Source organism: Canis lupus, chromosome 3, assembly GCF_011100685.1.
Source record: "Canis lupus familiaris isolate Mischka breed German Shepherd chromosome 3, alternate assembly UU_Cfam_GSD_1.0, whole genome shotgun sequence".
NCBI classification, from domain to species: domain Eukaryota; kingdom Metazoa; phylum Chordata; class Mammalia; order Carnivora; family Canidae; genus Canis; species Canis lupus.
In genome coordinates, this window is record NC_049224.1 from 16,374,738 (window position 1) to 16,393,206 (window position 18,469).

At 36.7% G+C, this 18,469-nt stretch overlaps 1 long non-coding RNA gene across 4 annotated transcripts in view; it reads left to right on the forward strand.

Moving 5' to 3' along the window:
- The window catches only part of LOC102151391, a 298,291-nt gene that overhangs the window by 243,950 nt on the left and 35,872 nt on the right, over positions 1 to 18,469 (forward strand). For all 4 annotated transcript variants that reach the window (XR_005356690.1, XR_005356691.1, XR_005356688.1 and 1 more), the window contains 4 exons: positions 2,752 to 2,840; positions 3,750 to 3,806; positions 5,252 to 5,354; positions 18,158 to 18,286. This is a non-coding gene — a long non-coding RNA (uncharacterized LOC102151391). The remainder of the gene's footprint in view (positions 1 to 2,751; positions 2,841 to 3,749; positions 3,807 to 5,251; positions 5,355 to 18,157; positions 18,287 to 18,469) is intronic.

Consider the following 18,469-nt stretch of genomic DNA (forward strand, 5'->3'; position numbering starts at 1 on the left):
AGCTTGAAATTAGTCATGACAGAGTATTTACATTACAGTGATTGGCAAATACTATAATCATGACTTGATTTTTTAGAGTGTTTATTGTCTCAACTTAAGAAAGTAATGAAGAAAATTTTAATAATGCAGATTAAACTTAAAATATGTCATGTCTATAGTCATTCCATTGTGAATAGCACAAAAATTCATAGGATATTTTTCTAATAAAATATTATTGTCTAGGGCAGCCCAGGTAGCACAGCGGTTTAGCGCTGCCTTCAGCCCAGGGCCTGATCCTGGGACCCGGGGTCGAGTCCCACGTCGGGCTCCCTGCATGGAGCCTGCTTCTCCCTCTGCCTGTCTTTCTCTCTCTCTCTGTTTCTCTCTCTCTCTCATTAATAAATAAATAAAATCTTTAAAAAAATAATAAAATAAAATGTTATTGTCCAGAAGTTGCCATGTTATTACTGAATGAGTGAAGTTCCTACATATGCCTTTATTGTTTTGGAATGTTTATAGCAGAACTTCATTAGGTCATCAATTGTAATTGTTGATTGGCTCTGGGTATGAGAGTTTGGTGAAAATCAATAAATGAACTTTGTAAGAATGAACTGGATCTGTGAAATTTACAACAAAGAATAGTATATATTTTATTATAATTTTTAAATTGTGTGCTACACATCCTTTATATTGATAACATTTATAATAAATACATGTATGTTTTCACGTGCATATATACACATACACATTTTTTGTTGAGGGTGAATGACATATGGCACACTGCTGGCAATATGACCTTCACAGTAAAAATGGGGAGAAAGGAATGCTTTCAAAAAATATTTGGAGGTTAGATTACATACAGCATGTGAAAGCTGAATGTAAGGGAATGAATAGTGATTCAGAAATGTATGAGGCTTTGAGACTTGTTGAAATATAAAGCATAAGTAGAAGAGATTTATTAGAAATAATAGTTAAGTTTTTCAATATTGTATAGATTTGGGAGTCATCTGCACTGAGGTGTCCCCAAAGTCATTGTTGAAACTATAAAAGGAAGAAAAAAAAGCTTAGATCTATCTATGAGAAGAAACCTAATCTTAGGGGAAAGGGAAAAAAACAGGGAAATGCAGAGAAAGAATCAAGAGTAATCAGAGAAGCAAGAAGAGATCAGGAGACTGTGGATGGGGTCAAAGGAACTTGGTAAAGAAAAAATGTCAAAAAGGACATTATCAATAGAAATGAAGAATTTGCAACCAAATCTATATTTTTGTTTGAAACCCGCAAACTAAAGAGGCAAAAATTAATTAGATTAGAAAAGATCACCAAAGGTGACAGTAAAAGATAGACGTATGTTGTAAATGTTCTCCTAAAAGAATCAAGAATAACACAGGTAATTTATCTCCCAGGATGTCTGTAGGTTTGTTAAGAACCATCAATCCCCCATTAAACTTTAGTGAATTGCATTTATACTGCCTTGACAGAATCACAAATATAGGCTGTAGTCTGAGAATGGAAGAGTCCTTGGATAAATTTGCCAAATACCTCAAAATCAAGTCCAGGAATGGTAGTAGTAGTTGGCACGTTCTGGCATTAGGGGATCTCAATTACTCACATGAGAGCAAAATCTAAAAGTTAATCCAAATGCTTATGAGGTGAAAGACATGTGAACTACATGCCTGACACAGACTCATACTTGCAACTGAAGTGTGAGCTTTACTTGAAAAGTACTGTGACCAAAAATGGATTTGCAAGGAAACTGGACAGCAGGCTTCGCCAGATTTCTCATCATTCAGAGGTTACACCAGGCTGAACAACAAGAATCAACACTGCAAAAGCATGAATAGGGCAACACTGGCCTGTTTCCTACTAGGTGCAACTAAAAATTGACAAGACAGGCTTTCAAAGTTATATTTGAAAGCCTGTTATGTCCCTCAATTACATATGAAGAACTTGAATTTTCTGGAAACTGGAGGACTGGGCCAAGGTCATGCCTCTTGAGACTTGGGAACTTGTGTTCTACATATTCTGGAGACACTACCTTGATAATCGACTTTGAAGAGATGTTCCCTACAAAATTCAAAGACCTCTAGCAGTAATTTGCATTTTATTAGTATTGTTGTCAATATTATAATTTTATGATTTCTCTCTTATGTATATCAAGGTCACTTGATATTTAATATACATCTTTGGCCAAACTTGAAGCGGAATTACTATAATAGTATGAACATGTTGCACAGTACTATTTTTTTTAATCTATAAAAATATTTTTCTGTGTGAGTGTAAAGGCAAGAAGAACGTTTTATCTAAGGGGGTAGGGAAAAATCAGGTATACTCTTTCCAAATAAGGTTCTGAGGTTTTTGGGGTTTTTTTGTTTTTGTTTTTTAAAGATTTTACTTATTTATTCATGAGTGACACAGAATGAGAGAGAGAGAGAGAGAGGCAGAGACACAGGCAGAGGGAGAAGCAGGCTCCATGTAGGGAGCCTGACGTGGGACTCGATCCCGGGTCTCCAGGATCACGCCCTGGGCTGAAGGCAGGCGCTAAACCGCTGAGCCACCAGGGCTGCCAGGTTCTGAGGTTTTGAGTGGATATGGATTTTGAGGGGATGCTATTCAACTCACAACAGCTCATAACTGAGTTGAAAATTTTAGGAGATATTAAAATCATTCTAAAAATCACAGATAGAAGTTTTCTGAGCAATAAAGACTATATTTTGATTTATTTTGTATCATATTCTCACTTATTTTTCACTTAGTTGATTTTTCTTTCCCTAGTTGCTCCTGTCTTAGAAGGCTATGTGTTACAGATGTGAAAGGATAAATTCACCCCTGTGGTTGATATTTATGGGAATGCAAGGTGACGGGTAAGTTGATGCACTCCTTCTAAGTATTTGACCCACAAATGTAGCCAGACACTTAAAAATAAAATCTGTGTTTCCTCACTGTGTGGTTATATTAATATCAGACTAAGTGACTTCAAGACAAGGAGTAATGCCAGAAATAAAGCGGGCATTTCATAATGATAAAAGGGTCGGTTTATCAGGAAGACATTTTTAATGTGTATTTGTCTAATACAAATACAAGTCTCAAAATCTGTGAAGCGAAGATGTACTTAAATCCACAATCATAGTTGGGCATTTTTAATACTCTACTCTTAATAATTGATAGAACATATAGACAAAAAAATTTGATAAGGGTAGAGAACTTTTGGTACTGTCAATAGTCTTGGCTGAAACAGTATTTTATAAAACATTTCACCCAACACTGCAGGATACACTTTCTTTTCACGTATATATGGGAAGCTGACCAAGGTAGACAATAGTGTAGACTGAAAAATAAGTATCAACACATTTTTTTTTAAAAGGGAAATTGTCCAGAGTATATTCTCTAACCACAATAGGATTACATTAGAAATAAATGATATAAAAAAATGCTAAATATTTTGAGATTAAAAAAGGGTATGTTTTATGAATAAGATCTCAACTCTTAGAAAGAATGCCAGCAAAGCAATTTATTCAACTCTGTGAATTCCAGGTAGGTAAGGAAAAATCACTAAACTGATGAAGAAAATTAATGCTCAAAACCAAGTAATCCTTTTCAAATTTATAAGTAATAGGTCTCAGTAAAGTTATCTTCTATATTGCCTTTAACTGATGGCTGGTTGCATCAAAAATGATGTATTTAGCATTATAAATAATCCTTTCAGATATGTTAGGATTACTTAGGTAAATACTCAATGTTACTTCTCATGGTCCCATCTTCTTTTAAAACAGCTGGAATCTCAAAGACCTCCTGGAGCCTCACAGGGCGTTGCCAATCATCTTGGAAATGTAAGATAAATGCTTTTTCTACATATGTTAATGATATTGCTTATTGACTATTTACTCAGCTCAGATGTAATTGAGATCATTAGGGAAGCAAAAGAAACTCTGATCCTGTCAATACCTGACCTTTTATAATAGCTGGTACGTGCTGTGTTACTGGGTGTCAAACCAGCTAGCCCCTACATGGCACACAGCTGTTCCCGCAGTACAAGCAGAAGCAGAGGTGCCATTCCTCGTTGAAAACTTTTTTGGGAAAAAAAAAAATCTTCCGCTGTAGACATGGTGTTTCAAAAATCAGACAAAATATATTTCATGGAAAATCTATTTTGAGATCGACATTCATTTGAAAAGCTAAAACTAGCATCCGGATAAAAAAAGGAAGGGATGAAACATCAAACTGAAAATATCTTTCTATATTGTGACATTTTCGCAAATGTAAATGAGACCACCTTTAAGGCTGTCACAAGCAAAGAAATTCAACTGGGGTCTTGATGACTGAAGGGATGTTAAAGAATCTCTCATCAGCGGACCAGAAAGAATAAAGCAAAAGCTATCAGTGATGTGCAGATGTTATCAGGATGTGACTTCAGCACAACCCCACATCCCCATAGAGACAAAACTGCAGATGTTTAATATATTACAGGAACTTACCACAAATTTTGTTTTGCTTCTCCTACTTTGTAATGTTTAATTTTTTTTTTAAGGCATGAATTGCACTTTTGAAGAACTTCCTCTAATCTTAATGACTTTGTGAGTCTAAATGTCTACTACTAGGATGCGGAGAGTTCTGGGTAAAGTGGCAGAGCAGTTACCACCTGGGTGTGGGGCAGTGTGAAGGATGCAAGGGCGGGATCTGTTCTAGCGCTCAGATGCAGATGGTGGGAAGGGAGTTCTCATTGCCGTGTGATAATGGAACCCTAGGTGTGAAGTAGAGACCTTGCACTGATTTCACAACAAACCTACTTGAAATCTGCTCACATCCTGGCAAACCAGAAGAATTCATAGAAACTCACATTTGTTAAACAGAGTAGAAAATATTTGGAGATGTGAGCAAATAGTTCTGCCCAGAAGATTTTTTTCTTCTTTTTAAGTTGAAAATGATAGAGTAATGAGTTAATAGATTATTTATATTGTTTCAAAGGTAATGATTTACCTGGGTGAGGATTCTGTTTGGGGGTACTGCTGGGTTTTCATTTTTATGTTCTTGAAATCAGCCAATTGGAAAGTCATGAAAAAGTTGTACCAAGACCTATATTTCTTTCGTTTTGATTAGTTTAGACACAGTCATTTTCCAGGAAAGTTTTGTTTTCTAAAAAAACCAGCCCATCTACTCTGTTCAGATGCTGTTGTGACCCCATCTCTGAGTGAGTGTGGGCGGTTGGGGTGGAGTAGGTCAGGCTGGTCCCCTCTTCTGCCGCCCACTGACAGACAGTTTTTCTTCTCTTCCTCAGGGAGCCAACCTTGCCCTTCGGGGCCTTTATGCCAAACAAGCCTACATTGTCTGCATCAAAAGGACAGAAGATTACAGAATAAAAACAGAAAAAGGAGAAGAAGGTAATTTTTTTTTGGAAAAGCAGGACAATGTCTTTGAGATTAAAAACGTAAACCATGCTAATTAGTTTTGGGGATGGGTTCACACTTCCAAAAAATAATTTATAATCAGAAGAGTAAATAAAGGAAGCATATCCAAGGTTTGCCTTTTCCCTTTAGCGGATGTGATTAAGGTTGGTGTTTATAAAGATGAAAAGTCAGAGACAGACATCACCTAGAATTAGAACTGGCTTGATATGTATTCTTACAAATAATTTTCTTTGGGATTCAGGAAGGAATGAAGGGGGTTAACATATTGTACTTGATTCCAAAGGGAAGAGATTGAAGGACAAACTAAAAAGTAGAGCCCTGCTTTTTCTTAGAAGGCTCAAGTGAGCAAATTCTGATGATTAGAAACAAACCAAACTGAAGGCGAAGCAATTCCTGGTTTTAAACCAAAGACAGAGCAACCGCTGGGTTGAAAGCACATTTGCATATTTATGTCCACATGGAATGCATGCAGTAGAAAGTGAGCACAGTTCATCTGTAGAGGTTGGTTTATTGTGGGTCTGTGTTCTCTTTATGTTTCTAGTCCCATTGCTCGGCACAGTGCCGGGCACGTTCACATTGCCCAATAATGTTGGTTGAATTAAATCATCGAGCAAGAGAAAAGAACCCTATTCTGGATATTAGACAAAGTAAAAGATTCAAACACTGGGAGGCTTCAACGCTCTCTGTCTAAAGGAGCATCTTGACTTGTAAGAAAATTTCATGTAATTTTTATGCCAGGGTAGGCAACTACAGAGGGAGTGAAAGAAATCCTTCAGCGTAAGGTGGTTCCACCTTCTGCTAAGATGTGACCGCCAAAAAAAACTCAAAATATTTTGAGGAGATGCTATCTGCCAAAGGGATTACCACAATACATGTAGGATCAAAGAAAATTCCACATTTTACCCTGGTGATTAGCTGTAATTAAATAAAGTAAGTCTTTTTAAACTTCATTAGCAGCAAGACGTTTGCTACAGCAGAGTGGGCACAAATCATCCATTCTTAATTAAAAGATAATCCACAGGATGGCCATAATCTTCGCCTAAAAATACACCGTTTCCCCCTGAAAGATTTTCTCATCAAATAAGGATAAATAACAGTTTCTATGAGTTTAAGCCATGAAGGAATGGATGCTCCTCCCGTTTGCTTGAGTGAGTGCTGAATGTGGCTGATAACATCACTTTGGCATGCTATTATCTAAAATGGTAGGATACCTCACTTCAGCAAAGTCTGACATAAATCTTTGAAAACAAAGACATTGCATATGTATGAGCTGAAATAGATATGACAGTGTTGGCACATTAATATTCCTGTCACTAGGGGGTTTCAAACTTTTAAGGAGAGGATGGGAATGAATTCAGACTGTAGCTGGTAAAATCGGGCAACATACAGTAGGACGATTAGGCATCGCTAACCATAGTAAAATATGTACAGAAAAAGGGTTCCCTTGCTCCCTGACTTTGGTAAAAAATGACTGTGGGATTATCTCTGGGGAATGCCAAGAATAATTAATTTGGTTTAGAGATTTGCATGGTTGTTCTAAGCATACTAATAAGAATGTTCCGTGAAGACCAGTCCCAATCAATAGAAGAGAGAACTGTGTTTTCTTGTGTAGCCACTGCGGTGGTTCATGGGTAACAGATGCTTCCACTTATTCCACAACAACCCTCATTAAAAGTAACCGTGAGGCCTAATTGAATAGTTCTCCTCGTAGCTGGATTTGTGCAGAAAACAGTCCTATTATTGTATGTTCCACAGTTATTTCTTTTCCCGTTTTTGCTTGCTGATATGAAAAGCTTTACCATAGCCTCTTTGCTTAACACCCCAGGAAGAAGTAAATGGGTGGAAAAATAAACTTCTTTCTACTCCCTCTGACTCTGTATGGACTTACTATGTGTTGGGAGGTATCTACTTAGAAATGCCAACCATTGTTAGAAAAGCCTGATAAATCATCAAATTCTCGACAATCACCACTTACCAGGGAAGGTGACATAACAGTTGCCTTAGATTTCCCTCGGTATGGGGGTGAGCAAGAGTTATTCAACACGAAGTCTTAATGAAAAATCATCACTAAGTTCCACTTATGGTGTTTGAAGTCGATGTTGAAATGTTAGAATTTTTCTTTTGGTAAAACATATGCGTTGACCTGGTGAGTGGAAATGAGGGCCTGCTTAAAAGATTTTTTTACCAAAAGCTTTTTGGACACATTGCTGTAGCCCTGGGAGGCTTGGTCTGAGCCCTGAACAGCAGCTGCCCAGATGCAGAAAAAAAGGCTTCAAAACCTCTCCTTTGACAAAGAGACATGAAATAATATCTGACAAAGGCATCGCAAGCAAACATGATGGCAAATCAGCAATTATACAGGCTACAAAGGAGAGCACATCTCACTTCCAAATGTCTTTTTTCTTCTTCTTCAAATTTTACTAATAACATCTCATAGAGGTGCTTAGGTCAGTATTTTTAAAAACAATTTAATATATGACCGTGCTTTGGGTTTGGTTTAACTCCTTTATTACACTAATGCTATTTGGCATTTCATGCATGTGTCAGCATTGTTTTTGAATGGCAAAAAAAGGTTGGGACTAAACCAAGCACAAAGACAGACACTTGCAGCTCGCTATCTGTAACTTTGTTTCACAAAGGAATACATATTCTGCCCAGTTCGGTTAAATGCCAATGCGCAAAATACCACCATCTCTTAAACGGAGTCTTCTATAGAGAGAAGAGGACCGATAATAAATGAAATAATATTGGTGATAAAAATGGCAGCAAAATGGACCAGATCCAAGTTGCATAGCTTCACTCTTTAATCTCAGACTCTCTTTATTTATTTATTTATTTATTATTTATTATTATTTTTTCAGACTCTCTTTAAATAGCTTGTTCTTGATCTTGGAAAATAGGTAAGAGAAAGGCTTTGAAAAAGGAGTCATAAGATTACATTTCGATGTGAAAACATTTATTTGTGGTTTTTTTTTTTTTTTTTGTCAAATAGCACACCATGAACCAATTTACATTAACAAAATGAATCTTGATCTCATCTTATAATAAGCCATCATTAAAACCAGATAGGCCCAATGAGTTGAAGCCCGGGCTTCAACTACATTGGTTATGAAGGAAAACAATAATGATAATAAAAGTAATAATACTATCAATAATAATAATAAATTAGATGGTACATGTGCTCTACAGATAACCACAATATATACCTCCTCAAAATCTCGGCTTTTTTATTCCATGATGATCAATCTGTTACTGATCAAAGACATGCTGTATCTCAAATAAGCAAAATGCTCATGGTATGAAATTACTGATATGAACTGTAAAGTAAAACAAAGCTATTTGGCCCTTTAAAATGTTCTCTTTCATGTTGACTCCTTGCAGAAAAATAATGAATTGCAGCCTCTGCTTCTTCCCCTGACATATTTGGGATAGTTTACATGACTTTGAAATGGCTTAAATATTTTACCACCCACTAGAGAATGTTCTGAAAAGGGGAAGGAAAACATGCATTTGTTTTGCCAGGGGTCATCTCTTCCTGTCTCTGTTCGGTATGTAGGAATACCAAAGGTGTGCTGTTTAAAAGGAAAGGGAAAGCAAACTTAGTCGAATGTATTAAAGTACAGGAATATAGTTTAAGGGTTAGATTAAAAGATGCTTGAAAATGAGCGATCAATCTGTTTACCACATGGTCTGTTAGGCTAAGGACACATGTGCTAATCAAGTTACCTAGGAAGTGGCTGTAGATAACGATGCTCCTAAAATTATATCACAGATGTAAACAGCAGACTTCTAAAAAGCACTAGAAAGATGTAGTGTTTTCTCAATCACATTCAGATAAAGATTTTTTTTTTTTATTTACACCCTCACAATTCTTTTAGGATAATCTCTTCTGTTCTGTCAGATAATATAGATCAAACTTATTGTGATATTATGTTTTCTGATAACAATGAGAGTCAGAATTTCAGCATATCACTGATAAGGCTATCATATTCTTTTATTTATTATGTATAGCATAGCTGTTGTGATTTAGACCCTCGCAAAAGCTAGTGCTCTCTTAAAACATTTCAGACATGCAAACATATTTGGTTTTGAAGATTACAGTATACCATGTCTTGTTTGTTGGGATTAAACATTTGTGTCACGTATGGGTATACCACGCACATTTCCTTGTTTGAATCGAACAAGAATGGTCATGAGCTGGATTCTAAATGGAGTTGGAACATTTCCTACCACAATCATTTCACACGAAATGCAGAAAAGAAATATCTACAAACAAGTGTGAATTTGGTATTACCAATGAAGAATATACCCCGAGTCCCTGGGTGGGGACTCTAATCTTTAATCTTTAATCTTATGTGCTATGGCATTTCATTATCTAGCAAAATAAGTCTTCCATCTTTTGCTACGATTTTATATAAAATAAATAAAATACGCACTTCTTTCCTTATCCTTGCCTTGCTTACTCCTCAAAAAAAAAAGATATGTTTTATAAAAGAAGTTGTTATATTAAGATGTATGTCTGCTTTCCTTCAGAAGACAGATGAGAGTGCTTCAGCTGCCACTAAAGTTGTCGCTCTTTGTAACAAAATGTAATGCTGCATATATAAAAATGCAAAGTGTAATGTAGAGTCAAATGTCTCTCAGCACAAGAGTTGTTCGTTTTAGCACCCATTTTGTTGGTATTTATCAACTTACTAATTATAGGCAAATTGCTTCCAACACGAAAACTGTGATGATTAGCAGTTTTTTCTGCTAACTCTAGTCTACTGTAGTTCCGGTAAAGAATGTCAATAATCCAGATTCCTTTCTTTTTCCTGGCTTAGAAAATGTAAAAATAAATTCATCAGGCTAGCATTTCTCAACTTTTGGGAAATGTTTTTTGGCAAGATGGGGGTGGAAAAAGGAAAAGGGATGGGTTCAATACACCAAATCAGGAAGGTCTACTTGCTACCTCCCATCACTTGGGACAATCTTGAAGGCTCACTGGAGATTGGTCTATCACAATATGGAATCAGGTGATCCTAATGTAATGAGTAGCTGCATTTGAGCATTTGCATAGGAAATGCATCCACTACTAGAACCTCAGGATGCAATCTCGATATTCAAGGGAAGAAGAATAGCCTTAAGAATGACCTCACGTGCAATCATTGATACCTAGCAAAAGGCTGGCATATATTGTTTTAAATGTCTCATATAACTCTTCAGCAGAGATATATGATATTGCTTGGTCAGACATAAAACAGTTTGTAACCTTCAGACCTCCATTACAGTCCTTTAAAGTGAGCTCAAATGAAAATGGGAGCAACATGCCAATCTAGAAAATGTTTTCATAACATGCAATACAATAAAAGGTTGAATTTTCTATCACCATTGCTAATTTCACCCATTTGTTTCTCATTACAATAAGTAAACAAGATTAAATGGAAAATCTTACAGTTCACAGAGTACATTACACAGCAGAAATGTCTGTAGCAAATACCGACTTAGTGTCTTAACCAACTTATGTGCCTCTAAGTGACTATTTCTCCGTGCTAGGAAGTTTTTACGATTTTAAAGTTATATTGGCAGGTTCCAGTCAACAATGATGTCTGCGATGGCCTTCTTTCTCCAATACATTGCTTTTAGTCTAATTGCTTATTTGCGGTCTCAGCAAGCAGAGAGAAGAATTTTATCCTCTTTGCCTTGTCTCTGAATACTAACTAGCTGGCCCAGCCGAGGCTCTCTAAAGAGAGAAACTGCATGAGAGACACAGTGCATTTGACACAGTCAAGAGGTAAAAGAAAGAGCAAAACAAAAGTCTATTCAGGACTGAATCCTCTGATATTTTCCCCCATCCCCCAACCCCTTTAAAAATAAAGCAAAAGGGGGGAAAACCCATAAATCCATGCCTGAATGCCTGAGGTTGTCAGAATAAAGGACAATGAATGACAGGTGACTGTCAGCATAATTCTGTCTCCAAGTTATCACTTTTTGGCATTGTTAAACAAAAAAGTGTATACATAACAAGGCAATATGTCATGTGTTCCCTGTGAATGCACATAGTTCAATATAGGAGAAGCAGCTAAGTATTTCCACATGGGCACATGGGTTTCCCTTCAGTTCCATGTATTTTTGCTGGAAAATGTTCTGAAATTATGAAGTGTTTTTTTAGTGACAATAATGCTAAATAACTTTGGGGAAACTGCTGAAGGGTTACGAACCTGCTTTTCACTTCTTTTTAAACAATTTATTTAAAGACTGACTTGATAAATAAAAATCCTTGCACATGTTGCTAACATTAAAAAAAAAAAGAGAGAGACCACTGATGAGAGTTTTTCTGTTTGATTTTTAAAAGGCTCCTCTCAAGCAATTTTCCCCCAAGATCTCTTTACACTTTCATCTTCAGAGACTGCCTTAATCCTCCTGTCTTTGTTGTTCCAATGTCTGATCAGTTTGTTTTAAAGTCGCATCTACCCCACATTTCCTAGAACTGAAACTTGACTTCAGGCACTTATGGTTATAAATCCCTACAAACGGGTAGGCTTTCTAGAGAAAGGTGGAAAGTGCTGAAACGGGGAAGGGTTTGATGATTATTTAAATAATGTGTATTAAGTTGTCCGGTGCATGAACTACAGGTACAGAGGGATAACAAACGTGAAGTGACGGAGTAATTTGTAATTAAAATAAGTCTGGCCTCTTCTCAGATTACTGGCACACTCCAGGCTGTTGACCATCTGTAGTGGAAGGACAAAGATTCTATTCTCAGTTCCACTGGGCTTGGGAAGAGACACAACTGCCTAGAGCCCCAAGTTTGTAGGTCTTGCCACGGTGGGCATGAAGATGTTTCACAGTGACCAACCTCCTGATGCCAGGCGTGACCATGTGATGAACGGAAGGAGTATGGAGACAGTGACCTGTGCCACTCTAAGTGCGCACAGGGCACCACTAAGGCCGAGATCAACTGCTGTTACCACCCCAGCAGGTGTTACTATACATTCCAAATCTTTCAGGGAAACCAAGAGGGAAGGGAGAGAGCACAAGCAAAAGAAAACAAGAAAAATGGGAGAAAGTTAATTTCCTGGTTGTATCTTTTTTCTTTTGCTTGCTATGAGGGAAAAAAAATCTTAAAAGAATGAATATGAAAGGATGCTGTGTATTTCACAAGGAAATAGAAAAAATTATTTGTTTTACTTTTAAGTTTGGAAACGCAGAGTACTTGATGGAAAACATTCGTCAGACACGGACTTCAACTCAGTCTTCAAGAAATCTATGTTTGGAATATTTAATGAACTGATCATATGAGAATTTTCCTCGGTCACATATGAAGTATGTTTGCACAAATAGGTGGACAAAATTGTTGCATTCTGTTTTTATTTTTTACCTATGGTGGGTACAACTTAAACCGCAACATTTATGCATTTATTTCAGAAGGCCAAACAGAAATGATTACATCCAACACCTGAAAGTGTTTTTGTATAATCTTTATTTGTAATAATTGTATTTCTACTGCCTTTTATAATGGTCTTTGTGAAAGAAACTAAGTAAACAATGGTTTTAAAAATCTTCCAGGTTTATTGCTATTAAACTTGAAAGTCATAGATAAAATTATTTTAAAATACAAGATCAGTCTAATATTGCTTTTGGTTATTAGGAAATCCCTGGGCATGGAAGTTATATATGACACCAAATGAGACAAAGACTTAATGTGAGAGGAAACAGAAGGCCAACTTTTAACTTTTAACAAGTGAAATTAAATATGCGCATGTTAAAAGAATGAATCTCTTTATTTTTTTTTTTTAATTTTTTGATGGGGGAGAGCTCAAATGACCCAAAATTAAAGATTACTATTCAGTAGCTGTGTGAAAAGTTTTTCTTAATGATAGTCAGAAAGTAGGAAGAATTATGTTATGAATAGCAAGTACTTCATACTAGAGCCTTTTCAAAATGAAGATATTTAATTCTTCATTTCATTTATATTTAATAAGATACTCACTATACAGTTGAGGAATTCCAATTATTTTGAAAAATAATGACCTATGGGTCAGCCATATCTTGACAATTCCTGGTAAGAGTTCAAGGAAAAACCCAGGGTCTTAAAAATATAAAAACCTGTGTAGATCACCATCATCATGAAATAATAGAAAGGCTCATATAGTTTATGAATATGATGATTATTTCCCGAGCTATTTATTCTTATGAAAACTGTTAACTTCTTTCTCTCATGACAAAGAGCAAGGTGTTCAAGTGATAAAATACCCAGCTGACAGTCATTCTTAAATAGTAGATGATAAATGCTTTCCTTCTGAAATCTTTTCAGCCCCAGTGCATTACTCACTGTATTTTAGCTAATGTTCATCCTATAGGTTATAATGATGCAGTGTCAGGGCTGAGGAGTTGAGCAAATAATTACTGAGATCCAGGTAGCCAAGGACGTGGCATGGCAGAGATGGGACTTGTACTCTAGATTGAAGGAAAGGAGGTTTAGATTAGGTCTGGGAGAGGAGGAAGGGCTTGCTGGAAAAGGAATAAAATGAACAGGTACAGATGTGAGGATGAGTATAGGTGGAAAATATCCAAACCCTGAATTTCCCTTTGCGCCAATAGATAGATAGATGATAGATAGTTAAATTGGTAGATCCTGAATGGAGAACCTCATATGGGGAAGTAAAATTCTGGGATGATATTTTAGTAAAGCTTGTTATTTTCTATTTATACTATTTAAAATTTGTGAAGGAGATGTTTAATCTTAATATAACAAATATTGAGAAATAGAGAAAGAAGATTTTGAAAACCTAACAATTTAATCTTTACTACTTTTCTGTCTGAGGATGGAAACTCAGATTAGACACTCATGCAACAACTGGAATGACCCAACCATGTTCTTCTTCCACCTGGGCTCCAGGAGTGAAGTTCAAAAGACAGTGTAGCAGTGACTCACACATACACAGTGCTATTTGAGGACAAATTGGTATAATTCCTCTGAAGGAAAAAAATTAAATGCCCTACAGGTCAAAAACCTTGAAAATGTATATATACTAACGATTCTACTGCTTGGGATTTATCCAAAATAAATGATCAGATAATCCAGGTGATTAAACTAGAATCAACCTAAATGTGAACTGCAAAAGATTGATTAAATAAATAAATACCCAGATGGCCATCATTGCTTAATTCCAACAGTGAAACAATTGTTTCACCCAAGTTAGGGTGAAATAGAGCAGTTATTCTGCAGCCCCGGAGATTATGCACAGGTAGTCTGTGTGTGTAGTCCATACTTCACATTTGATGAGATGCTTAAAATGTGTATCTCCTCAACTGTGTCAGATAGGGAAGCTGTTCCACTATGGTACATATGGCTGTTTGCCACTATGTTCCTCCAGTGGGAAGGTTCAGTTTGGTTACCAAGTAGGAAGTTGCTCTTTACACTTAACAGAATTTTAAATATGCATAGTAGAGCAAGATATAGAAGAAAGATACAAACTGTTTTCACAATAAGATGGTCCACAGAAGTCGCTTTTGCTTTACCTATGCCCTAAAGGGGAAAAAATAATAATAAAAACTAGCTAACATCTGTCAGAAGCAGAGGTATGAGTAAGGATTTTTCAGAAAATCATATAAAGCTATCACAATCGTAAAATTAAACTTTTCTTCACATATAGGTTATATATCTTTTTTATGAATGCTTTTACACTTACTTCAAGTGTTAAAGTGAAAACCAATTGAAGCTAGAAATTCTCACAATTTTCGTGGAGTGCTACCCTTGAAGGTTTCAAACGTCTGCTCATTACAGTTTTAAATGCATTTATTTAAATCTAGCATGTATTTCCCCTTTCTACCTGTAAATAATGCTTTGGTAGCATTAAAAATCTACTTCAGAGAAGTCACTATTTCCTCAGAGAACAGTAGTCAAAAATCTCTTATTAGCCCACTCCAAGAGCATCCTTCTCTACTTGAAGAGATGATTGGCTCTTGTGCTCCTCGGGAGCAGGTACTTGACCTTAACAACTCTGTATTCCAGCAACGCCCAATAGTAGAAAATACTAAACAAATATTTGTGGTCGCAAGAGTACCCTGAGCAATCCCTTTCAATGAAGTCAATCTATTCATCATCCCCTGAGTACATTTTGCCCCTTTTCCCTGCCTACAGGTTGTCATCTGTCCTACCACTTCTCCTGAACACCTGGTGTCACTATGTCTATTATCTGTTCCTGGTTAGCTGATGCCACCACTTTTCCTTTCTTAAGACGCATTGGGATTTTTGTCCATGCCAGTCCCAATGTCACACATCTTATCTTGCTTATAAACTGCCTCTCACAGTCACACGTTTTATATATCAGCAATGGTTCTTCCTCATAAGTACCAGATACCAACCCTGGTTAACAAAAGTGGAAGGGAGCTAATTGGAAGAATATCAGGGTGATGAGGCTCATACCATTAACAGGAAGCTAGTAGACCAGGCTTCATTCAGACCATGATCCAAGAGAATTCAGGAAGGATAGGATTTACAACGTAGTGACCACAGCAGTTTTCCAATAGCTGAAATCGCGGTCAGAATATAATCACAGGGACAGTTTTTCTGGAGTCACACGAATCCTTCCCAATGTCTTAGCAGTGAACAGCCAATTGACAGATTTTAGGTTATAGACAGAACCTCCTGCTCTACTAGTGTTCCAGAAAAAAAAAGAATGATCTGGCCTTCGCACCTTTCTAGAAAAAAAGGAGCAGGGAGTGGCATGGAATTCACACACACACACACACACACACACACACACACACACACACACACAAAGGGAAAGGGGTTTCCAGAAAGGAAGAAGAGGGGTCACTAGGAAGGAGCATGAATGTGGAGCAGCCATCTCTTTACTAAACTCTGATTCCCTGGTTAGTTTCCAAAGCATAGGAAATAGCCTTTATACTGCTTCATCTGTTCAAAGGGCTACAAAAGCCTGGGGCAATAGATGGCCAGATATTTACTGGTAGGAAGGGACAAAAGGGATGGAGGAAGAGATGATATCAATATTTGTTAAAATTGTGTAGCTGGGTTACATGTATGTATAAATACAGATATTATTACGTTGCCCGAACAAGTCAAAGCCAGGTAAGCAGACCTATCCAGAAAGCTACCTGTAAGGCCTGTGTTCCAGGTGCACTGAGGTTGTGCAAAAGCTGGAGAAGCCCACATGTTAACAGAGAATTTATATAATAATGCTGTTAGTGCAGTATCTACTAAAAGTATATAGTAAATTGTAATTATATTTAATAGTGGTTTATTATCAGAGTTAAGGTTTCTCCACTCATGCAAGAGGCAGGGTGTCCTACATTTGCCTTTTTAAAATTTGCCCTTAAAGGATTATCCAGCTTGTCCAAAAACTCCAGAGAAAAGACAAATCTCTTTCCATTGGTGAGGAAAGATTCTTTGGTAATTTTTGGATGATCTAGTGGATATCAAACAGGTTAAAGTATTAGTAACAATTTTTAAACAATCATACAATGAATAATCTATCCAACTGTTAAGTTGGGGAAATAAAGAGATGCCTGGTGGCTCGGCGGTTGAGTGTCTGCCTTCGGCTCAGGGTGTGATCCCAGGATCTGGGATCGAGTCCCACACTGGACCCCCTGTGGGGAGCCTGCTTCTCCCTCTGCTTATGTTCCTGCCTCTTTCTCTCTCTCTCTCTCTCTGTGTCTCTCATGAATAAATAAATAGATCTTAAAAAAGTTGGGTAAATGAAGTAATAAAATGAGTTAACAACAACAAAAAACCCAGTCCTCCCCAAGTCCAGAAATTCTGATGGCAAGTAAATGCATTCATGAGACTCATTTTATGTAATATTTTCAGTGTTCTGGCTCTACTTGGTTACTTTCTCATTTTAGAGTTAAGTTAAGATACCAAGTAAAGGGAAGATGAGAGTGCCAGGAAACCCACAGGACTGTGTCAGCTGCCAAATGCTGACCAAAGTTGAAAGGTCAGCAGTCATCTGTGGCAGATGTGCTTCATTATGATAAACACTTGAATGCTGGAAATGGTTCTGTTCTCAGATAGTTTATAATTCAGGTGAGGGATAGAAGAGTCAGGGAGCTTTACTGCTGGGAATCTTATTTCATATTTGAGAGCAATTAACCAGCTGATAAACAGGCTTTTGTTTTCCTCTGAATGGCCAATGTCCATTCATTTGGGACAGTATCTCATCAAATGGGCCACAATAACAATAAAGTTTATGTATCTTGGCTCTTTTCTCCTCTAAAACCTGTAGTAGCCTCCTGCGTTGGAATCGAGAACGAGAACTGAGCGTGCAAAATAATTATTTTCCAGAATTCACCTGATGGTGAGGCTATGGAAGATTATTTTGTTTTGAACTGGAAATATGGATGAGAAGTGCCTTTTTATTTCAATGCCTCTTTATTTTTGTATAATCAGAACATGCCTTGTAAGCCACAGTATTCTCTATTCTGTGTGTTTATATAGCTTAAATACAAAGAAAGACACTACCACATTTTAAAAGGTGTTCTAAATTTTAAAAAAGCATATGAGAGTCTCACTCTCTGAACTACCCTGTACCCATTTTCTAACTACTTATTACTGATAATCCTGAGAATTTTTTGTGATGACTTAATGTTTTACCACAAACTAAATTTTACATGTTCACTTTATTTTTTCTTTTCACCTATACATTTTCCAGTATATTCATATTCATCTCTCTTTTTTTTCTCTATTCAAGAAGGTCATTTGTTCCTGTTTTGGCTTAGTATAATATTTTCATAAGTGAAGGTGATACATAATTGTATTTTTTTTCTCACAGCAATGATTGAAAAGAAAAGCCACCTATATCCTCCTGCTAAGTTTCCCTTGAGAAGAATGAGTAAAATGAGCTCTATAGCCTCATAACCATGGAAGGGATTTCCTGTACAATGTTCACAACTTTGGCAAGGTAATGATTAAGGCCTTACAACTTCTTATAAAATTTCTGGAAAGATGGAAATTACATGGTTAGCTTTTATGTGTTGACTCAGATATGGCCAGATCAGTTTAAGAAGGCAAAACAACGTAGATTTTCATTTATTCCCCAATTAATATTTATTGAGCTCTACTATGTGCTTTGCTCAAGGATAGA